The sequence below is a fragment of the Meriones unguiculatus genome, chromosome 4 (genome assembly GCF_030254825.1).
Source record: "Meriones unguiculatus strain TT.TT164.6M chromosome 4, Bangor_MerUng_6.1, whole genome shotgun sequence".
Taxonomy (NCBI): domain Eukaryota; kingdom Metazoa; phylum Chordata; class Mammalia; order Rodentia; family Muridae; genus Meriones; species Meriones unguiculatus.
In genome coordinates, this window is record NC_083352.1 from 93,264,667 (window position 1) to 93,278,445 (window position 13,779).

The following is a 13,779-nucleotide window of genomic DNA, read 5'->3' on the forward strand; positions in this document are numbered from 1 at the left end:
GAAGAGGGGGGGAAAGGACTCAAAGTTGTCATGCTCCTGCCTCAGCCCGGAGGAGTGGGTTGGGAGCCGGGAGATCCTCATCCTAACGCCCACCTCAGGACCCCAGGGGCGAAGCCCGGGGGACCGAAACAGAGGGGGGCGTGCTAGTGAGCGCAATCTGAAAGCCATCCCTCCCCCGCGCCCCGAGCCCCGCACTCTCTGAGAAACGCTGGGCCCGGGACCCGGTAAACTCTAGGCGGTCCTGACCGGCCAGTCCTGCTGCTGCTCCAACCTCCAAAAACCGGGCGCGGTGAGATGCTCACGGCAGGGCGCACACGGAGCAGGGCGCAGAGGCTGGAGGGTCCCGTGGGATCGTGTCCAGCTGATGAGGGAGGGACTGGTGCTCCGGGAGGGAGGGGCCGGGAGGAATTGAACCTCAAGGCGGCTTGGGGGCCGGCCATGCCCTGCTTGGTGACACCTGAAAAGGCTCAGCTGCCAACAGTCTGTCCTGGCTGCAAGTGCAGGGGTTCCCAGATCTTGCCAGTCATGGCCGTGGGTGGGCCCAGGTCTTTGGTGCTGGGGCTCTCAGGAGCCCACCCTGGCCAACCCAGGACCTGGGCCCTGGCAACTCTTCCAGCAACTGGGGTCCTGGCAGAGCCAGAAGAACCGGCCCCATCTCTGCAAACCCGATTGCCACCCACTCTGGGCCTCCGGGAAGCCCTGTCAGTCCCTGGAGGTCCTCCATGAAGGTCCTCCCTGGAGGTCCTCCGTCCTCCCTACAGCTATCCAGGGCTCACTGAGCCTCCCCACTCCTCCCAGGCCACGGAAGCTTGGTTGTGGGGCATTGCAGCTGTCTGGGCTGGAGGCCTCTGAGGGATTCCACTTGTGGTCCCAAGAATTCTAAAAACCCAGACAGACCTTTACAGGGGTAGGGGCAGGATAGGGCTTCCCAGGTCCCGGAGTATTGGGGTTCCTAAAACATGTCATGACCTATGCCTTCCTGCTGAGTTTCATGTCTAGATTCTGGTTGGGCTTCCAGTAGGAGGATCTGAATTTTCAGGGTCTGCCCCCCTTCCCCGTACCCAGCTGACAGTGCCTTTCCTGGGTGCTGAGTCCTTCTGCCCAGATCCCCCAATGCCCTCCTTCGGGATCTCGGCATAGACTTCCTCAGGACCCTTATCGGGTTCCCCTATTTTTCCCAGCCGCCGCCAAGCTAGGCACCTACCACATCAGCCACCTAGAGGAAGGCTGGGGTGTAGTCGCCAAGGAGAGCCCTGCCTCCCATCCCCAGGGGCTGCTAGCAGTCCTCAGGAGGCAGGAGAGGAGAGAGGACAGTTTGACTTGCCTATTTCTTCACTCATTTAGTGCCCGTTTGCTGATGGCCTGCTATGCGCAGGGTCCTGACTAGGTCTGTAAGCTGCCAACAGGGACAAGATACCACCTTCGCTTAAGATGGAATGGGAGAGACACCAGAACCGAGCAGAGGAGGGAGTGATGGGGGTGACAGCGGCAAGTGTATGCTTCCAGGGGGATGGCAAAGAGCTGAATGTCCGAGGGAGTGGAGCTTCAGAGTCCATAATTGTCCCCACCTGTGGCCCCAGAGAGACCGACAGCTCCGGGAAGCCGAGCGGGTGCTGAGGTGGCACCCACCCCTCCCCCTCTGGCAGTGACGTGAGCACCCAGCAGGACTCTGTCCGCACAAAGCCTGCTGCCGCTGGTCCGGGACTCCAGGGCTTTCATTCAATCTTACCAATGCTCCTGTTAGCGTCATCGGAGCTAGACTGAGGTCCTTAGCTTGACGTGGGAGCTGGCTGCCCTGGGAAGACACCATGGGTGCCAGGCTCCCTCCTCCCCCAACACAGGCCTCCTTCCCTCCCCAGAGCTGTCTCAGTCACCCAGTAACTAATTGCTTGTCCTTGTAAGCACAAGTCCCCTGGAGGAACTAAAAGCCAGGGGCAGACAAACCTGTTTGGCCCCTGTGCTAGTGCAATTTGCATGTCTGGTCCCTAGGAAACCAGAGGGCAGCTGAGCCCAGAGATGTTGAGCAGGGAGGGTCCTGCCTTTAGCTCTGCTGTGCTTGTTCAAGTGGGTGAGGTCACCTCCCAGAGCCTCAGTCTCCCCATCTGTAAGATGGCAAGAGCAGCAGTGTTGTCTTCCTGGGGTGGCTGTGAGGGTTTAATAAGGACTCATCTGCTCCCAGTGCCAGGAATGACAATGCCCAGGTAATTGTCCAGGAAGTCCATCGGTGGTGGTTGCCAATTCCAACAGTTTAGAAGACAGGCTGCATGGGTGGTTCAAGCAGGAGCTCAGCAAGGAGCCTGCAGGATCCTCTCTGTTTAACGAGACTCTGCACGAGCCAGCTGAGTCTGGCATGTTCCTCGGGGACTGTGGTGGCTCTGCATGTCCACATATGCAGGCTGTGCATTGGTTCTGGAGGGCCAGGAACACTCGGTCTACAAACGGAGATGTGGGAAGCCATCACGGCTCTCCACTTCGGGGCCTGAGGGGACACCAAGCACATCCCTGTTCTATTGGTGGGAGACCCCAGTGGGCTGTGAGTCACAGTCAGAGCACGGATTTGAACACTTAGCAGCCACCTCTATGATTGTGTGAGTGTGGGGTGACTGCCCCGGTTTTAGAACACTGGAAGGGTACAGAACAGTTTTCCTTTCCTTCCTTCCTTCCTTCCTTCCTTCCTTCCTTCCTTCCTTCCTTCTTTCTTTCTTTCTTTTTCTTTCTTTCTCTTTCTTTCTTTCTTTCTTTTTTCTTTCTTTTCTTCCTTCCTTCCTTCCTTCCTTTCTTCCTTCCTTTCTCTCTCTCTTTCTCTCTCTCTCTCTTTCCATTTTTTCAAGACAGGGTTTCTCTGTGTAACAGCCCTGGCTTCCTGGACTCACTTTGTAGACCAGGCTGGCCTCAAACTCTCAGAGATCTGCCTGCCTCTGCCTTCTGAGTGCTGGGATGACAGGAGTGCCTGCCTGGCCACTGACTCCAAGAAGTTAAAAGGGACTCTAAGGCGACACCCACCTTGACAGCCAGACCACCTAAAACAGGAGACCATCAGCAAGGCTCCTGTCAAATTCTTCTAGGGACACAGGTGTTCTGGTGCAGGCCTGTGATCCCAGACCTGGGGAGCTGAGTCAGGAGGATTGCTGGGGACTCACAGCCAGCCCAGGATACATAGTGAGACTTTGTCTCAGAAAAGGGAGTGGGGGAGTTAGTGTTCAGTTAGTACTAAATTAGCCTGGAATGCAGGACAGGCTGGGCTCCATCCTCAGCCCTGCACCGACCATGCGTGGGACTCCTGTAACTCCAGAATTTGGGAAGCGGAGAGTTGAGAACTCAAGGTCATCCTTGGCTACACAGTGTTCAAGGCCAGCCTGGGCTACATGAGACCCTCTCTCAAACAAGGGTGGGCAACCTAGTGGCGCATGCCCCGTGTCTCTTGAGTGTAGTTCAGTGAATAATGGTGACCCACCAGGGGTCTTCACCAGGCCTTTTTTATTAAATCACGCTTTGATTTGGAATCTGAACTCAACAAGCAGATCTTATCCTTGGGGACCTTGAGAGCACCCCCCCAGGTACCTGTCAGCCTGGGTGACTGGGTATTGACCTCAGGCCTCATTCCCAGCGCTAGCTCCTTCTAGCTTGCAGAACCACTGAGCCCCCAGGACTTCAGAGGGACACAGTTCCGTGGGGCAGGGGTCCTAAAAATAGGAGACTGGGTCTCCCTGGGGAGGGCGGCTTGAGTATGCTTCTCCATTATTTACACAGCTATAAATAGTGTCCAATCGCTTGGTCTGGCAGGGGCTAATGGAAGCTTGTCCCTGGATGGGCTTCAAATCTGCTTGGGGAGGCAGTGAGAGATGGCCGGGGGCCCAGAACCCATTTCAAATTCACTGTCCCTCCTATGGAGGGTCAAGGATGGGTGGCCTCAGGATCAATGCACACAGGTGAATGACTGTGGCTCTCCTCACAGCCAAGTGCACCCAGTCTCTGAGGGGCTCTGAGGAGCAGCCTCCATCAGCACATCAAACAGGCCCAAGGAGCTGTGTTGGTTTGTGGGCATGGGGGGGGGGGTTGGGCTGAAGAGGGGAAGCCTTGAGGCTGCTCTACGCTGACCAGATGGGTCCCAAGCAAGCACACCAAGGGATATACAGGGAAGAGGAAGATGGAGGGATGCTGCCCCCAGAGTAACAAGAGATAGGTCACTGGACCTGGCCCTGGCCCCGCCATGGCTGACTTTGAAGGTGGAAAAAGGGACTGTGAACCAAGGAATGCACTGCAGGAAAACAGATCCCCTTCCCCAGGCTGCTGCAGATGGTTCACTGAGACCCTCAGCTCCCAGAGTCAGAAGGTAGACCTCCTGTAATCTTCTAAGCCACAAAACCAAAACAAAGCAGAACAAAAACAAAAAACAACAAACGGGGACAGAGCCTGAGCTTGTAAGACCCCCAGGGCCTCGGACACGGTGGGGACTGGGTGGGTGTTCTGTTTAGTTTGTGTGTGCATGAGTGTGTGTACAGATTGCCTGGGGTTCTTTTTAAAAGTCTGGCTCCTGAGTCCAGCCTCGCAGTCCAGAGTCTGGGATGTGGGCCTTTCAAGTGACAACCTGAGGTGGTTCTGGGGCTGACTGGTTGCAGGTGTGTGTGACCTTCCCATTGATATCCCTGATTACAATCAATCAACCTGTGGAGCCGGGCTCAGTGACACACGCCTGTAATCCCAGCACTCAGGGAGGCAGAGCTTGGCTCTCTGTGAGTTTGAGGCCAGCCTGGTCTACAAAGCAAGTTCAGGACAGCCAAGGCTATGCAGAGAAACCCCTGTCTCAAACAAACCGAAACAAACCAAAAACAATCAACAACCTGGCTAGCTTTAGTTTCCTCCCAGGACTGTGTGACCATCGCTACAGTCACCTTTACAACATTTTTCTCATTCCCAAAGACACCTCACACAGGCAGCCACGAAACCCCACTTCCCCGAACAGTCTCTGATACGCACCAACTTCAGATCTTTCCTGTAAACAGATCTGCGCCTGAGGAGGCCTTCCTCATCTAGCTGATTCCCCATGATGTGCGTTTCCATGCTGCGGCACTCCTCCTTTTCATGGCTGAACATTATTCCACAACGGGGACAGCACTTGTTTGTTTGTTTGTCCTTGGGGTAATGGACAGTCAGTGGGCTCTGTCTTTTGGTAGTTGTGACTTGTGCTGTAGGGAACGCGGGTGTACAAAGATCTGATTGTGCCACTGTGACAGCCGTTATTTGGAGACACAAGAACCCCGTGGCTGGATCCCAGTCACTAGCCCACGATTGCTGATTATCTGTCTATCTATCTATCTATCTATCTATCTATCTATCTATCTATCTATCTATTTTTGCTGAGACTGCTACAGCCACCACGGGTGACCCAGCTGGCAGACAGGACAATAGAAAACACATCTTCAGACCCACAGAGCCATTTCGTGAGAACGCAGAACTTTCCAAGTCATATCACCCACAATGCAAGCTGTCACTCCTCCCCTCCACAGGGCCTGGGGGGCAACCTGGGAGGCAAAGTCTCTTGTAGCCCAGGTTCACCTTGAACTCACTATGTGGTTGAAATGACCTTGAACTTCTGATTCTCCTGCCTCTGGAGGATAGGATTACAAGCCTGTGCCACAGAGCCCTGTTTTCATAACTAGGGCTGGACCTCCCCCACTCCCAGCATGCTAGGCTCTCTCACAGTGAAGCCACACCCTTCTTCAGGTCCCCATTGGTCCTGATATAGCCAGGGACAAATAAATACTGGACTTCTGGGCAGAAATGGGCTCTGAGACACTTATCTGAGATCCCCTCAGGGACTCTGCAATGTACAGTGTCTTGGTGAACTGCACAGCAGGGGCTGGCTCCTTGGGAACAAGTGTTTTCCTCATAGCATCGGGGAGGGAGGCAGGGACTGTGGAGAAACCATGGGCAGTTTCTGGGGTGATTGCCCCTGTCTGTCTGGCCTTCAGCCAGGCTCCTACCCCCAGTGTGATATGGTGACAAGCTGGGCTGGAGGCTGAAGCTGTTTCTAAGGGCTTCAAGCTGTCCTGCAGGGTTGAGTGTGGGCTGAACCTCCTCCTTCCAAGCCTGGGGCAGGGGAGGCGAGGGAAGCCCTGCAGAGGATCTTCCTCCTTCTCCTCCCTCCCTCCTCGGTCACCTGTCCTCCCTCCCTCCCTCCCTTCCTCCCTCCTCATCCACTTGTCCTCCTCCCTTCCTCTTCCCCTCGGAACACCTGCAGCCTTGGGGTGGTAAACACAGGGTTGGGTGCAGCACCACACAGGGTGAAATTTGAAGCTAAGCGAGGAGAGCCCTTCATCAGGGGACCAGCCCAGGCAGGTTCTGCAGAGCCAAGGGCCCAGCCTGGCCACGCTGACTCAGCAGAACCCCGGGCCATTGCTGCCTGCTGACAAGACAGGGGCAGAGGAGGGTAGCTGGCTTCCAACTGTCTACTCTCGCTGGCGCCCAAACCCTCCAAGGGCTACAGTAGCACAAAGAAGCAAATTTCATTCCTCCTTCATCAGACAGTGGGGAGTGTGGGGGGTGGGTAATTTCCACTGGTAGTGGGGGGCAACATGGGCCAAGCTGAAGGTCCCAGCTGTGTGCAGAGGGAGGTGAGGATCATAGAGCTGTCGGGGAAGGACGCTGTGCCCACCTTCCCACTTCCAAAAGGAACTCCACACAAAAGGTGACTCCAAGCAAACTTGAAAGACCCGCAGGATTAGACAGCCCAAGTCTGCTGTCTCCTCAGAGAAAGAAACCCAGGATCAGAGTGGTCCCTAGGAAGGGTGAGACTGGCTCTACACTCAGACCAGGGTATGGTGTGCACAGGGGTCTGTGACCTCCAAAGGCATACCTGGGCCACCTTGGCCTCCCTAGCTGGCCTGCTTGTGTATACGTGCAGGCTCCTGCATTTGTATGTGCAGTAGAATGACAGTGCCTCCAATGCAGTTGGGGGCCTGAGGGAGGGAGAGCCCAGGGGAGCAATGAGTTCAAGCCCCATGACAGACGCCTCACCCTGAGGTCTTGGCAACACAGGCAAGCGTGGCATGGTGCTGGCATGCCCAGCAGGTTGATGGTGGGCGGGTATGGATTGGAGGCACTGAGGGTCAGTTGCGCATCCCAGTTGCATCCCGGTGGGGACAGCATTAGGGGAGGGCATCTGCTGTGAGGACAATTTGGCTGCTGTCCCTCCCAGCCACCACAGAGGAAGGAAAAAACAGTCACACAGCCAAAGACCTCGTGACCCTAGGGCACAGATGTAGCCACTAGATGTCATGGGGTCTGGGGTAGACCTGAGGTTTCTGGGTAGAGAGGAGGGTGTGGCGGGTGTGAGCTCAGAACCCTGGGGCCCCAATGGAGCAGCAGAACATGGGCGCAGAAGGCATTAGTTGTCCGGAGGGGACCTCAGTCCAAGAAGTGAGCAGTGAGAGAGGACACAGAGATAACCTGAGGCTACAGCAATAGCCCCACACAGCATCATGGTAAACAGAGATGCCCCATTTCACTGACAGTATTTTCCACACATCAACCAAAAGGCGCAGACCAAGGGCCACTGCTTCAGGTCAGCATAAACCTACAGACTTCTCCCAATACACACAAACTTAGAAGCAGCTCAAGGGGCAAAGACCTCCTTATAGGGACTTGTGGGAAATCCCTGTGTGCTCGGGGATAAGAGCCCCCACCAAAATGAGCTAGACCCCAACTATGTTCAAATGAGGCTGGTCTTTAGCTTCCGCTCCCAGGGCTGGTTAGGACTTTGCTCATCCATGCCTGTACCACTATTAAACAAGACACAGTGACATGGTGGGGGACAGGAGGGTGTCCCCAAGGTGATTCAAATATATCCAGCTTCATGCCTCAGTTACCAAGCCTGATGACCTGAGTTTGAGTCCATGACCACATGGAAGGAGAGAATTGAGTCCCATTAATTATCCTCTGACCTCCTAATGTGTGTCCCAGTTGCAGTGGCTACTCTGGATACCAAGGTCCCAGGCTCCAGCAGGCACAGGGACCCCAGAGCATCCTGTTTCCAGGGCTCTGAGAAATCTATTAAGGTGGACATGCCTGTCTCCACTGGCCTCTTGTTCCCTCCTACTGGTCAGGCCAGGTAGCCAGCAAATTAGGACTTGGAGAGGGGCAACCTAGCTCCCTAGCCTCAGCTATCATACCCTGGCTTTTGTCCCCTCCTCCCACCTGCTGAGATGCCCCAGACTGTGCTCAGCTTTCTGCCAGGGAGGAACAGGCCGGCTCCCAGACAGCTGTGGCTGGTGTGTGTGTGTGTGTGTGTGTGTGTGTGTGTGCTGCTATCGTGAGGGTGGCACATGCCTGGTGGCTGCTCCCAGATGATGTCATACGCAAGCAGCCCCTGCCAGGCCCCGGCACTCTTCTCAGGATGTCGACCACACCTCTGCCTGGCACAGGTCTGCCGACTTCTGCAGGCTTTTTATAAATAACCCCAACTGGAGTGCTTAGGGCTGCTGAGGAAGTGTAAGATGTATGAAGGACGGAGCTGTGGTGGGTGGGCACATCCTCCTCCTGGCTTCCTGGGCAGGGCCAGAAGATTGCCCCTCCACAAGACCCGTGTAACACTGATGCACGCCGGAGCAGGGGCAGCTCTGAGGCTTCCCAGAGGAAGCCTCTTTGCTTCTGTCATCCCCATGTCTGCATCATGATGTCAGGTCAGGGACAGGCGCAGGATCCTAGGCTACAGACCCGGAAAGAGTGGAGGCGGTACTAGATGCCGGGAGGAAACATGAGGCCCTGTCTGAGGAGGTGACCCGAGCCAAGGTGGAAGGATTTGTGATCTCCTATAGAATATTTTTTTTGGGGGGGGAGGTTCCATTGTAGCCCAGGCTGGCCTCAAACTTGTTATGAGCTGAAGATACCTTGAAATGCTGATCCTCCCGCCCCCACCTTCTATATGCTAGGGCAATGGGTGCACTCCACAGTCATTCATTTAGATTTTTTCCAAGTTATATTCCTGTACGGGTGGGTGTGCATGCCACAGCCTGTGTGCGGAGATCAGAGCACAACTTAATGGCGCTGGGTTTCTCCTTCCACCTTTACAGGGGCTGGAACTCAGGTCCCCAGGCTGCTGTGACATGTCATCACCCAGAGCTAGGCAGCCATTTTTAAGTATATGGTTGAGGGATGCTGCATGCCCAGACTGCAGTGCCAGATGATTTTGCTTTGAAGGTTTCACGGCAATTCCCTGAACTGATAAATGGCCCACTGCTGTGTATGAGTCCCCCGCCCCCCCATCTCGCCATGACCACAGTGCCTAAGAATCAGGTGTGTCTGCTAGTGCACTCAAAATGCTCCAGGAGATTTCATTAGACGCTTAACGATGCTTGTAGAATGCAGCCAGCTTGGAGCAAAACACTCACAGGTAATCCTGCTTTTATTTTAGCGTGCAAAATATTACACACAGGGGCTCACTACCTAACACAGGCTGGCCTTGAACTCGTGGAAAACTTCTTTCTAAGCCTCCCTGGGATTCGGAGATTACAGGCGTGTCCCCCGTGCCTGGTGGAGAGTATCTTTATTTCATTTATTATGCTGGCGGCTAAAGTTGGATCCAGCTTGTGCTGTTTGACTCTACCAGCAGGCTGTGGCCTAGCCCAGAATATTATATTTAAAAATTGTATTTCTATTACCATTTTTTAAAATTTAGGATCTCTATGTGGCCAGGCTGGTCTGAACTTACAATCTTCCTGCCTTAGCCTCTCAAGTACAGTGCTGGCCAACATGAACCACCAGGTTCCATCTGCTCTAGACAGCCACCAGCCTACAGCACCTTCCCAGCTGGGTGAGCCATGGGCAGGTGTCCACCACAGGGCGCAGGGCCCTCTCCCTTCCCCTGGGGTCAGCGCCCTCTGGGTCTGTGACAGCTATGCTGCTGGCAACAGCTAAGAGGCTCCAGGGCCTGGTCTCCGGGTTTCTCCATGTCACTCACTCCCAATGAGGGCAGGAAGAACTCACAGCCTTAAAAGGGGATATCTGAGCTCACAGCCAGCTCCTGGGCTTCCTCAACTCCTGGTGGGTCCCAGATACAACCCCCAGAGACACCGCTGGCCTCAGGGACGTGCACTGTGCCTGGGCTCTGGAGGTAGATGCAGCGGCATGTCACTTTAAGATGACAGCAATGGCACCCCGGCAAATGCAGGTTTCTGGCAGCTCTGAGGCCTCAGCAGAGAAGGGGGACACTGTCTATGAGAAGGTAGGCAGGTGCTGGCCTCTGTGCTTTCCATCTGTGCTGTGTTGGCACAGGAGAAAAGTGAAGCTGGCAGCCCAGGCTTGCCTTCTCCGGAGTCACCGGGAGAGGATGTGGAAACTTACCTCACCCCCACATCCTCATCCCCTCAGAGAAACACGGGTTCCCTGGAGGGAACAGCAGAGCCCTGGCCATGCGACCAGCTGGCAGGGTGCCTGGTTCATCTTGTGCGCTAGCTCGCTCCTGGCTGTGTTCCCAGCTCAATGGCCTCCTCCGGGCAGGTCACCGGGCATTGGGGCTTAATGAGCTCTACAGGGGCGATGCTGTTGGCCTGTATTTGCCAGAAGGCCATGATGGGGTGACTCATGCCTGATGAGGAGTCTTGCTGGGAGAGGGACCTGCAAAGCAGTTGCCTTCGTGCCCCCACCCACAAACCAGGGCTACCTGGTGGGTCTGTGTGGCTCCCTCCAGGATTGCTGTCTCCAACCTCACAGGCCCGCCATGCTAGTCTGAGAACCAGGGAAGCAGGCTTTCTGCTCAGCAGCATCAAGCCCACCCCAGCTCCAAGCACAGGTGATGCATATCAAAGGACGCTCAGCGAGTAGGGAGAAGGCAGGGGACAAAAGCGTCATAAACAACACTCACCAGCGACTAAGCTGCCAGCCTCAGAGACCAAGGAGTAAGCAGGCCAGCCTTTGAGCATCTTGAGTTGGCAGCTTCTGATCCCTGGAAAGGTAAAATGGAGTTGCACACACACAGCTGTGCCCTAGCCTGTCACTGAGTGTGGGAGTCTACCTTTGTGTGTTTCACTAACAACTAAATTGTTCCTGCCACAGAAGGACCCCCAGGCACCTTCACAGCGAGGATGGCTTGATTTTAGCTGTTCCCAGGAAGACGAGGTGTTCAAACAGACCAGGAGAGCTGTGAGCTGGAGCTGGCGTGGGCTCCAAGCAGAGCTGGGCTGAGCTCTGAGCCCTGTCTCTTGGGAGCTGTGCCATCCCAGGTAAGTTCCTCGGCCTCTCCGAGCCTCCATCTCCTTTTCTGAGACCTGGAAGAATTCTGAGTATGTCCATCTGCATTGAACGCCACCACATCACGGGGTCCATGTGCTTTCTGCCAGTGTCCTGTCACAGGATGACAAAGTGACTTGAAAAAACATTCTAGAAGTGTGCACCTGAGTTTTATATGTCAGCATCTCTGTGTCAAGCAGAGTTCTCGCAAGGCTAGCTCACTTGTGCTCTGAGAATGAAGACTGCTATGTTCTTTGCTGGTAAAATTGCTCAGAACTGTCTTGCTCCTCACAGACAGACATCACAGCGGGTGCAGAGGCTCCAGCACCTGGCAGGCTAAGTGAAGAGATCAAGAATTCCAGGCCAGCCTGGGCTAAACAGTGAGACCAAATGAAGACACAAAAACACTTGACAAAAAAAAAAAAAAAAAGGAATTAAAGCAAACAAACAAACAGGAAGCCACACGCTGGCACATCTAGCCTTTATGAATGACTTGCTACTTTGCACTCTGTCCCATCATCCTTGTGGCGCAGTGGTGGCCAAGGCTCCTGCTGGGCCAAGGGAATACAATTCCCTTGGCCCGTGCCTGGAAAGTGTTAGAATCCAGCCCTTCCAGAGCGACACGTCTCCCCGCTGAGGGTAATACAAGCTGTTTCCTTTGAATTTCATACCGGGAACACGGGAGCGTTCTAGAACCTAACTTGAACTGCAGCGTTGGGCTGTGGGAGGATTGAATGTGTGCAGAAGGCTGCATTTTCCGGGACGACGTCCAGGATGCTGACTCCAGCTGCCGGCCAGAGGGCACTGCAGAAGGGTGGGACCACCGTAAAGGTCACCCTCTTCAGCACTGAATTTCGGCAGGGGTGATGGGCGCTGCCAGGAAGGTGTCCTGAGTCTCCCCAGATGCCGGCCAGCTGTCAGGCAGAAGTGTCAGCTGGTTTCAAATGCATCAGGATGGCGCACAGCACTGAGAGATCAAAAGGGAACAGAAGAAATGCTTGTGGGTGTGGAGGTTGGGGAAGCAAAGTGACTTGGGGATCAGGTTTAGGTTATACTGTTTTTGGTGTTTGCTTTGTAGAGTTTGGAGACCTTCTGCAGGCTGAGTGCACGCTCTGTGCCTGGGCTCCGCCCCAGCCACATTTACATTAAAATTTTGAGAAGCATTTTCAAGTATACTCATCTGTTTGCTTATATATTTATGTAGTCATACATTTTGTACACATGCATATATATGTGTGTGTGTGTGCATGTGTGTTTGAGAGATCGAGTAAATGAGTGCATGCGTGTGTGAGAGTATATGTCTGTATGTGTGTGTGTGTAGGTCAGAGGATGATCTGTGGGAGCTCTCTCCTTCCACCGTGTGCGTCCAGGTAAAACTCAGATCTCCAGGCCTGGTGGCAAATGCCTTTAGCGGTGAGCACTCGGGTGGTGGTGGTCCTTAATTTTTCAAGACAGAATCAGCTGCTGTCCTCGGCACTTGAAGACAGGTTGTATTCCCGCTGGGACAGCATTGGCCTCGGCAGGTAAGATGTTCTCAAGGCCAGCGAGAACCATTTCTGACATAGAGGTCGTGGCTGTGCCAGGATGTGGAAGTTTCACAGGGCCTCATGGTATGCTGGTCCCAACGGCTGAGGCAGGAACAAATGTCCATCAATGCCCTTGCGGAAGAACAGTGCCGCCTGTCACGGATGCTGCCCCTTCCCAGCTATGATGGCGACCTGCTGCTGCACCAAAGAGGCCGGACACAGAAAGCCTCATGGCCAACATTCCACAGACACCAGTGTGCACAGGAGACAGATCCATGGCAACAGAGGGCAGTGGTCAGGGCTGAGGAGGGGGCAGGGGGCACCATCATGAGGAAAGGGGCCCGAGAGGGTGGTGGCATCATGTATGTACTAGAGTTGCAATGCTTTGTGCTCCATGCCATTGACAGGGAACCATGACAGGGAACCAGCCTGGTGTTTACCGACAGAGGAGCAGATAAAGGAAGTGTGGCATATAGCTACGACAGCACACATTCAGCTGTAGAGACAAGGAAATCTCCAAGCTGCGTTGGCTCGGGAAACGTATCTGAAGCGTTCGTATGCATGCTGGCTGCTCTCAGCTGAGGGGGGAGCCATTACATCACAGACAGGGCAGCACAAGGCCACCGAGGAGGCTGGGAACATTCTGGAAGAGAACTATGGTACCATTTATGTAGGTTATTTGGTAACCAACTAGAGATCTCAGGGGGTCATCGGAAGCATGTTAAAAACCAAAGGATTGAGTCCTGGTGTGGCCCCCAAGCTGGCAGCAAGTGGCACATACTTCTGATGTGATCGGGAGGGGCAGGCTGGAGGACCTCTAGGTGGACGTGGCGAGCAGTGTTGGGGACCAATAGCAGTGCTAGGTTATATAAGGCCTCCACTGCTTCTGGAGAGCGGTGGCTTGTGTGCTCTGGCTGCCGTTGACTTGGCCCTGTTTCATTCACCCAGTGGGACTTGGTTGCTGAGTCCCCGCTCTCTATTTCACAGTTTGTGGTGCCCATGGCTGGTGGAGAACTGTGTGGGTCAC

General features: G+C 54.6%; 1 long non-coding RNA gene across 1 annotated transcript; it reads left to right on the forward strand.

The window, feature by feature from the left end:
- Positions 1 to 10,479: 10,479 nt before the first annotated feature.
- LOC132653701 (uncharacterized) lies at positions 10,480 to 11,642 on the forward strand. The gene is made up of 3 exons (XR_009591501.1): positions 10,480 to 10,950; positions 11,053 to 11,219; positions 11,521 to 11,642. It is a non-coding gene; the product is annotated as an uncharacterized LOC132653701 (long non-coding RNA).
- The last annotated feature ends 2,137 nt before the right edge of the window (positions 11,643 to 13,779 follow it).